The 10,308-nt window shown below is 34.0% G+C and overlaps 1 protein-coding gene across 3 annotated transcripts in view; it reads left to right on the top strand.

The window, feature by feature from the left end:
• Positions 1-481: 481 nt before the first annotated feature.
• GTDC1 (glycosyltransferase like domain containing 1) overlaps positions 482-10,308 on the top strand; it is a 333,584-nt gene continuing 323,757 nt past the window's right edge. For 2 of the 3 annotated variants that reach the window (XM_031960035.1, XM_031960034.1), the window contains exon 1: positions 482-646. The gene's annotated coding sequence lies outside the window, so the exon portion shown is untranslated. The remainder of the gene's footprint in view (positions 647-10,308) is intronic. The other variant, XM_031960033.1, reaches the window with a different exon arrangement.

The following is a 10,308-nucleotide window of genomic DNA, read 5'->3' as shown; positions in this document are numbered from 1 at the left end:
AATTCTTTCAGGATGATTTTCTCTCCTCTGCTTTTGACTATTTTATGATATAATATTGATCATAATCTTCAAAAATTCTCCTTTACAAAATTTTACAGATAAGTTACTATTCTAAGCAGTTGTTTTTTTGACTCTCAGCTTTTTTCTTTTGTTGTTCTTGTTGTGATTTTTTTTTTAATAAATCAAGCAATCAGTTAATTAATTAGTAATTGATTAAAATTCCTTAAGATATGATGAGAATTTGTGTTGATATCTATTCTTTTATCCATTTTTCTATTTTCAGGTCTTTATAGCTTGTTTAAATAAGTCAGGTTGGAATTGGCTCCAATTTATATCATATCCCATCATTTTTATTCTCTTTTCTTATTATAGATTTTTATATTTTCTCTGTCAGTGGTTTTAATTTTATAGAGATAACTAGTTTAGAAATGACACCCACTTGAATAACTAGTTATTTCCTTACTCTTGAAATATAATCAATGATATTTTTTTTTTTTTGTGATTTTGCAGAATCACTGAATTTCAGAGTTGGAAGTGATCAACAGCCATCTAGTACACTCCACATCTGAAGACTCATCACTGTAATATATGATTGGTCATTATTCATCTTCTATCCTTCAAAGAAGGAGATATCCCACTTCTCAAGGTAGTGCATCTTACTTTTTGGACAGTTTTTATTATTAAGACATTTTTTTCCCATCAAACCTAAATTTGTCTTTCTGCAACTTCCATGTTCTACTGTTTTCATTTAACTATATTTGCATTATGTAAAACATAGTCACTTACAGAATTGGTTTAGTTTTTTTTTAAAATGCTTGGTCAAATTCAGCCTTCTATGTGTTTGGAAGTTATTTTTGTTTATTTGAAATAAAATTTTAAATAACTTTTTTTTTTTTTTTTTTTTTTTTTTTTTCAAAAATGACCACCCTCCAGGAAGGCCAGGATAAACACAGATTAATGAAAGGAGTTTTCCTAAAGTTGCAGTGTTAGATGTTGATATTTATATACATAGATGTGTTCTTTTTGCTATAGGAAAACCAAATAAAACTATAAGGCATGCAACGATTTCCGTATGCCTTAGTTTCCTCATCTTTAAAGTTAAGATTAATAATGACATCTACCTTCTAGGCTTGTTGTAACAATCAAATGAGATAAGATTTGTAAGATACTTTAGCACAGTGCCTGGCACAAATTAAATCTATATAAATCACAAGTCTATTGGAATTGCCTTGAATCACCTCATTGTTGAAAAGAACCATCTCTATCACAGTTGATCATCACATAATCTTGTTGTTACTCTGTATGTGTTCTCTTGGTTCTGCTCACTTCACTTAGCATCATTTCTTCTAAGTCTTTCCAGGTTTTTCTGAAATCAGCCTGCTCATCATTTTTTAATAGGACAATAAAATTCCAAGTAATTTTTCTTGTATAATTCTAAGTAGTTTTCTTGGTAAGTTAGCTCAATTCATAGTTTCAATGCTAAGAGGTTATCTCTTAGCATTCTTGTCTTCAGCTTCTTCACCATTGAGTATTTCCATATTATTAACATTGTTAATTTGAAGGAGTAAAGTGATTTCCTCAGAATCATTTTAATTTGCATTTCCCTTATTATTTGTAATTTGGACCCTTGTCTTCATGTGCTTATCAACAGTTTGTATTTACTGTTTCAAAATTTGTTTGTTCATATCCTTTGGTCAGAAATTCAGTGTAGTACTGTGAAAAGAGAATTGAACATAGAGCCACTGGGTCTGAGAGCCTATCTTCGAATCCTATCCTTATCTTGGATAAACTCCTCATCCTCTCCAGATTTCAATAAACTTACCTATAATGTGAAGTTTTGCTGGACTAGATGACCCTGTGAATCTAATTATGAGATGCTAAATTATATTTACCTTTTGGGTAATGACTCTGAGTCTTATATATTTGTCAGTTCCTTATAGAATCAATAATTCATTTGTATATTTACCAGCATGAAGTGATTAATGGGAAGCATACTCTGGTGACTACATGTAGTACTTGTAGGACACTTAGCAACTTCTGGTATATGTATGCAATGGAATTTTTCATCCCTTTTTATTCTTTGATGTTTTCATCTTCATTTTTTTTCCTTTTTACATAAATTAATAGGCGTCCAAGATCTGCAAGACTCACTGAAATCCTGTTTATCCTATTTCTCTATACCTTTGCATTTTTTCCTGTGGGCTTTTCTTATCTTTCTCTTTTTCAGTATTTGTCCTTTTTTTTTAAAGTTCATTTTTTAAAATACTTTGTCATGTTTAGTTAATTAATAAGATTAAATATTTGAACCATAAAGAGTTCGTGGTGTGTTTTCATTTGTGCTTTCTTGTAGGAGTTTTTAGCAGTGACCAGGATTTGAGCTTATATTTTCAACATTGTGAGTTTTTTTTTTTAATATGTATTTGTGTTAGGTTTATGCCCACTAGAACACTTGAATCTTGGGCATAATGTTGGTGGGAGTGGAGCATATTTTTATCAGATTTCTCTTTCTGTTACTTTTGTAGGCTGAGGGTAGCAGGTGCATTTGATAGATTCAGTTGTAAATCCTTTTTGAATAGAGAATAAGGAGTAAACTCCTAAAAATGAATGCTACTTACTAAGTAAATTTTTTTGACTACTTTATAGTTACTGTCTGTAGATATAATCTTTTTCCTATTCCCTTGCATTCAACTACAAAAAACAAACATTATTAATTGTTATGTACTTTTACCATATATAATGAGAAATAATGACAAAATTAAATATTTCCTATTCTCAAGGAGCTTATATTCTATTGGGGGATACAACACGCATATAGATAAGTATTTATATTTTTAAAATTTTTTATTTTATTATATTTTATCCTTATATAATTTACATCATCATCAGTAACTAGTTTCATTTTATACATGGGCTATCTAATCATGTAGTACATGAAGTAAATTTCATGCCCTTGGGCAGGTAGTTGGAACAGTGGATAAAGCATCATACCTGGAGTTAGGAAATCTGAGTTCAAATCCAGTTTCAGATACTTACTGACCATGTAATCGTGGGCAAGTCACTTAACTCTGTTTCTTCCTTAGTAAAATGAGCTGGAGAAATGGCAAACCACTTTAATATCTTACCTAAGAAAAATGAAGAATTAGGTATGAATAGTCACTGAACAGCAACCAAATGTCATTCCTCACTCACTCTCTGTAACCTCTAGGATCAAATAGGAATTCTTTATTTGCATTCAAAGCCCTTCATGATCTTTTTCCTTCCCTGAACCTTATCAATCTCCTAATAACTTAGAACACTTCCTTCTTCCAGGTGCTACCTTTCAATTTAACCCCACACATTTTTATTGGCTGTTACCTGAAGTGGTCATTTCTGCTTCCTTGAAGGTCCAGCTAAGATCTCACCCTCTATAGGAAGTCTTTCCTATCTCCTTTTCTTCCTTCCAATTTATCCTGTACACACATACTTCCTTTGTACAGTTATTTTGCCTGTTGTTTCCTCCATTATACTGTGAACTCCTTGAGATCAGGGACTGTCTCTTACCTTTCTTTGTATCCCCAGAAATTATCACTGAACCGGCACAAAGTAGGTGCTTAATAAATGTTAGTTGTAATTCAATTGAATTTTAACTAAAGTAATCATTTATCAAACTACTTCAACATGGAAGGTACTATGTTAGGAATTAGGGGCACAACATTCAAAAATGAAACTATTCCTGCTCCAGGAGTTGGCATGTTACATAGTGAGAGAGCTGTAAAGTAAAGAACTACAGAGAAATGTTAAAAGGGAGGGTGTGTTAATAATAACTAAGGGAGGTAGGGGGAATCCAAGGACCACATGTAGGAAATGGCTCTTGAGCTGAGCTTTAAAGAGATTATAAGAGGCAGAGGTAAGAAAGTGCATATTCCAAATTTGGGGACCACTTGTATAAAAGCAGAGAGATGGTTTTGTGTGTAGAGAACCATATGAGTAGACCTTTTTGATTGAAAATGAGGACATGTGGAGAGGAGTCATTTCAAATAAGAAGGGAAAGGCAAGTGGTAGCTATATTGTAGAAGAGTTTAAATATCAAGCTGAGCATTTTGTTTTTCATCTTGGGGGCAATAAGGAGTCACCTTTGTTAGTATAGGCAACAGGCAAATATTGAGAAGAATGGGAAGAGTTCAGTTAAAAAAAGGAAAAATTCTACCTTAGTCAGTGATAGTATCATAGAATTTAGGGCTAGAAGGGGTCATTCGGCGTAGGTTGTGAGGGGTTCTGCTCTTTATTTAAAGACACTGAGAGGCAGCCTGGTGTAATGAGTAGAGGGGAGTCTGGAAGGTAGGGATTTACTTCCTGCCTTAGACAGAGGAGCTTTGTGACCTTGGAAAAGCTACTTATTTCCAGTGCCTCAGGGATCTTCCAAGATCTGTAACTTTAAATTACAGAATAGTTGCTAATCTGCTTTGGAAGTAGTAGTTTTCTCACCAGGAATTTCCTACATCAGTGAAATCATAGGTCTGGACCCAAATGATCATCTGGTCCTCCATTTTTAGGAAAGTGCCCACGCCAGCTGTGTTTACTCCATCATGCCTCTCGGGTCTCTGATCTTGCTCTCTTAACATTTTTCTCTCGATATTTCCAGCAGCCTTCTCACCTTGGAAGATCATTTAGCCCTCTGGTCCCTTCCTCTGACAGGTCAATTCCTTCTGGAACCTTCATTTTAAGAAATGTTCCCAGGCCAGCTGCATTCTCCTCTTTTCCTCTCTGGAGCCTAGTCCTATTTCTCTAGACTTATTTTCCCTTTTTCACCATGGGGCATGATGGAAAACTAAGTCCATGACCTCTGCATACCTATGGTTCCATGGCATATAGATAGTGATATCCCTTATTACCAAGTAAATATAATACATATCATTATTTCTTAGTAAGCTTTTGTGCTAGATTTGAATCTTCTCTTGGGCACAGACTATGTGAGTCTTACTTTTGCATTCCTTTCAGGACTTAGAACTGAACATGTTATGTGCTTGATAAATGCTCACAAAATCGAATTAGATAATTCTATATTCTAGCATACTTCAGTTCAGTGATTGTTCCCCATTATAGAAATGTTTGCTTCTGTTTGAGTAAGGTGAGAAATGATCCAAAGAAGAGAAAATGGACCTTTGTCAATTTTAAAACAGTTTTTCTCCTATGTTCATAGCCACATTTTTTTTGTTTTCTTTTAAAAAAATTACTGATATATTTTCAGTTTTCCATCAGTTAAATATTCCCTTCCTCTTACCCACTTCCCATATACATATCTTTTGGAGAATTGTGGTCAGTTCTTATGTTGTTCCTTGGTTATTAGCCAAATTATGCACATTTAACTGCTTTATAATCTTCTTTGTAATTGAGTTATTTCAGCTTGCTTTGCTCTGAATCCCTGCATTTTATCAGCAACTCAAAGTAAGCAGCAAAAGTGGATATCACCCTGCTTCTATACCTTTTATTCTTCTACTCCTGATTTTGCTTCATACTCCTTATTGAACTAAAGCCAGCCAGACATCATTCTCCCAACCACTTTGGCAATAAATGAATACCCTGCCTAGAACTATCAATGCCATGAGCTGTAATAGCATCAGCAGCATTTCCTAGATGAAAAGAAAGGAAAATGTAAGAAGAGAACAGTGTGGAACAAAATAGTACATTCTTTAATTGTATGGTGGACTTTCCTTGCCACACAAAGTAAACCCTCTTCCCTGAAACCTCTCCCACAGCTTCTGTCATCCTGAAGTGTCTTGCCCTGGCACTAATTCGAATGGTAAGAGAAGTATGTTTCTTGTTTGAACTTTAGACACTATTCTCACTTTGTTCCTACAGTGTTTCCTCCTCTCCTCCTCTCCCTTCCCCTTCCCACTCTGATCATGCTTTGCTATCAGATTCTGTAACCATGTACAAAGCTGGGCAGGAGATCATTTCGTCGGAAATTAGATGGGCTCAGGTGGTAAATGCTCCGTGCCTCCATGTGTAACATCTGATGCAAGTTCTTTAGTTTTTTGCTATTTCTTTAACAGCCGTTGGTCTCCTTTTAACAGCTCATTCAGTGGAGATGCAGGAGGAAGGGATGAGTAGGCCTTTGGTGGTATTCATCATGGCTTTATTAGTTTCACAACTTTTCTCTGATTGGCAGTGAGAAACATACTGCTTCTGGATGGTGCTGAGCTTGGTGTAAAATATGCCAGCGGGAGACCTAGGCTTGCTTTCTTTTCATTTGGTTTGCAGAAAATGGACCTGTACCCACACCTGTCTTATGTATTAGAGAGAGAAAGGCTCCATCTACCAGGAGCTAATGGCATGTTGGTATTTCTTTGTCACCAGAAAAAAGTTAGTTTATTTAGTTGCAACAGCAACTTCTTATTTTTGTTACATTCTCTTATTTTTGCTATAAAATTGAATAGGAGAGAGGATTTGGTTTTCCTGTTTATGTCTGCGGCAACTTTTTAGATAATTTGTGGTTTTTTCCTTTTAACAGTTTTGTCCTTTTATCAATTTTCTGTTTTCCTTGTGAAGAAAAACCTTCACAAAAACCTAAAATGTACACCTTCCAATATCCTGTCTTTAATCAGATATTTGTTTTTTAGGAATCAAAGTCAGAACTATTACTGATATAGCTATCGCTGGATTTCATCCTTATGATTGTTTTTGATGATATCCTCCTATCTTTTTTATTTGGGAGCTATGTTTTTGTGTCCATCTTTCCCTGTGTTCTCCGATTAAAATGACACAATGTGATGGTAAATGTTCCTGGGCACAGGTAGCTGAATGATGTGATTATATTTTATGAGTAACCTTTTAAAACACACACACACGTGCGCACGCGCACACACACACACACACACACACACACATATATACCACACACCACCCCACTGGTTTCATCAATGATTTTAAAATAGAGAAATTTTTACTTGCATTAATTTCTTCAGGAAATGGATATATTTTTCAGGATAACTTGTATTTCTTGGGCCTGAAAAGACCTGTCACAGAAAACAAAATGCTAACCTGGATTTAAAGTGGGGAGGGGGGAACCCACCCCCCATTACATTATTCTTTGTTCTTTATGTGCATCAAAGTGACAATCCCACACTGTCTCAATTGAGGGAGTCTAGCACAAAAATCAAAAACAGCCTGGTGCTGCAATAGGCTGGCAGCCAAAATGTTTTGTGCAGCCCAGTTCTGGCAACAGTTTTTCTAGGCAGAGGGGTCTACCCTCACAGCATCACTAACGGCTAGCAGCCTCAGTCTCGCCTACTTCTACCAATTCTGTTCCTTCTTGTCTCCCTCTCTTTCTTCACTCAGACCGCAACCGTCAAATAAAGTATTTTCTTAAATAGAAACATCATTCTCTACACAACTTCCACATTTAGTAAATGGCAAATTGCCTTTACATTGTTTCTTGCAAAAGGTTGTGCTAAATTCTGCCTTTTCCAGCTTATTCAGAATTAAGAGCTCTCTTTCAAAGCTTCTTCTCTGCCAATGCTTTGCCTGGAATTTCTTTGAACATTCTCACTGAGTATTGTTGACTTTGATGATAATAGTTCCATGACAGACATTTTGATTGGTAGGCATCTTGTCTACCTCACATTTCATCATTTGGACTGAAGATTTGGGGTGTTATTTATATGAACTATATAAATTTTGTGTGAAAAATTCTGTCTAAGAGGTCACAAAAATCATTAAAAAAATGTTTTTCCCAAGTTATTGTTCAGAGTTAACATATCCTTCTTGCAGACTGAATTATGTTTGGCTCAGGAGATAAATATCTAGTGCATAAGCAGGTAATCTCCTATTAAGTCAAGAAATATGCCTTCTAACATGTATTTTTTCTTATAATTCAGCTAAAATATGCTAAAATACTTGTCACTAAGTCTTTTTAATAAACAGCTACAACTAGTACTGTCCTTTATACTCTGAAGAAATATGAAAATATGAGAGTGAGTTAGTTTAGAGAACATAGACTACTTTTTCAGTATGAACAAGCATTCCATGAAATTTCTTAGAACGTTAATCAAAATATAAATGTGTTTAGTTGTATTAAGCAAAAATTATTTCCCCTTGAGTGGTGCTTTTTGAGTGATATATTTAAAAATCAGCCCTTTGATAGTTAAAGAATACCTAAAAACAGAGACTCAAATCTTTCTTTAGAAATGAAAGATTGATATTGTTTTGACTGAGTTTTATTTTTAAAATTGTCAATGGTTTTTGGCAATAATGAATATTATTTTAGTAGGAAATACTCATGTATTTTTGTAACAGTGTAACAAATGTGACTGAAAAAAGTAAACAGTGGTTCGTGTTAGAATTATTAATGTGAAACATTTTTACATGCCATATATTCTGAAGAATATATCTACCATGGATACATTAAGATGAATGTGTCTAGTAGCCTAATGGCTCTTTTTTCCCCCAGGTTTATTTTTATTTCAGAGAAACCTATAAAACTATCAAATAGATTTTAAAAATATAGATAAATCAGTAGTTTATTTTAAATAAACTCACCTATGATTTTTTCTCATTTTAAAGACAGGTTCAGCAGCATATTGGCTTATTATTTTAAGAAAACAAACAAATAACTAAAGTTGCTTTGTATGCCCAAAACATATCAAATAAATACTAGTGTTTTCCTTCTCCCTGTCCCCATGTTAACCCCCCCCCCCACTGCCTTTAAAAATAAAACAAAACCAAAAATATCCCAACCCCCAAACCAAAGCAAAAAGCTTTGCATATAAGTGGATTTTTCTCATTTTAAGTCCTTCTAAATGTTCTATAAGAAGGATACAACTTTCAGAGCTGGTAATAATAGTGCAAGGCTGTTGAAATGAAGCTGAATGAAATCATCTTAAATTATAATAATACAGTTCCTGGATTAGCATTTTGGAGCTTTGAAATATGACAATAAGGAATGCCAAGGAAATTATTTGTTTCCTGGGTCCAGGACAGCCCAAGACTGTCAACTTTCTTCACACAGTGCCAAAGGTGTCAAAGTCTTTTAATAGTTTGCTCTGAAAACACTAGAGAGAAAGGACACAGCAAACGGATTTACTTAAGGTGCTCTGTGTATGTGTGTGTGCTCAGTGCCCATTAAATATTAAGGATTTTTTCTTTCCCTTCACTGGTACCTTTTTTCACTGTCATTGAAATGTATTGCTTTAGCTTAAGTCCTGACAAACTTTCTATATTAAGAATATTCCTTCTAGGGTCAAAGGACAGTATATTGTTTGTCCAGTATATTGTTATTTTTATTACCATAGATGAACTGAAATTGAAGGTGATATGTTTTTAGTAGCTGGAATGTTACATCTAATTCTACAAAATACTGTAGAGGCTAGAAAAGAAAATTTCAGGCTGTGTTAACTGATTGAGGAAGTTCATTTTTAAAAAAAATTTAGCTGTGAACTTTTATGTTTTTAATATGATATTTAATTGTTTTTTCAAGGAAGTGTGATTTGGTATTAAATATGTTCTTTCAGACCAGGTATGGGATTAATAAATCTTTTGAAGGAGCTCCTCAAAATGAATAAAATAATAATTAAACATAATATATGTTACCTTTATTTTCGTTTAAATATGGCTTCAGATTCTAGAGCATAGCTCTTGAGTATGTGGTTAGAATAACTTGGGCTTATATCAAATTGTTGGCAGTAGGATGCTGTAATCATTAATGGTTACTAAATTTACCCTGTCAGAAATGCAAGGCATCTTCTCTTAAGCATAGGATAAAGAGTTTAGTGTCAAAATTCAGAAGAGAGTGTTAGGTGAAAGGAGTCATGTTAATTCAACTTTAAGAATTTTGCAAATTTTGGAAAACTCTTCTGATTTCTTCCCATACCTCATCATCTTATTTTGCAGACTACATGCACATTCTCATGTATTTTATATATTTTCTATGGCTTTTCACATTGCTCACTTTTTAGCCATAGCACCATATGAATTCTTTCTTTAAGGTTTACACTGCATATCTTAAGCTGCTGATGATATAAGTAGATTTTAAGGTAAAATGACATCTTGCATTTTGAGTTATTTTCATTTGATTCTGGAAGATTTTTCTTGCCTGCTCTGAATCCTCTCATATTTCCTATTAAAAACAATCCATTAATATATAACTAGAACAAATAAATTAATGGTTTGGCTATCACAGCAGTTGAAATGCATCAAAAACTGGGAACTACAATACAATTTTATTAATGAATGATCTACATTGGTTCCAGCTGTGTCCATGTGATTAGGCCTTCACTAGGCAACAATGGGTATTTCCCTATTGCTTTTATTTGATTTCCAAGAATGTGTCAT

This window comes from Sarcophilus harrisii, chromosome 3, assembly GCF_902635505.1.
Source record: "Sarcophilus harrisii chromosome 3, mSarHar1.11, whole genome shotgun sequence".
Lineage (NCBI taxonomy): Eukaryota > Metazoa > Chordata > Mammalia > Dasyuromorphia > Dasyuridae > Sarcophilus > Sarcophilus harrisii.
Note: the sequence above shows the minus strand (reverse complement) of the source record. Positions and strands in the feature narration are given on the sequence as shown.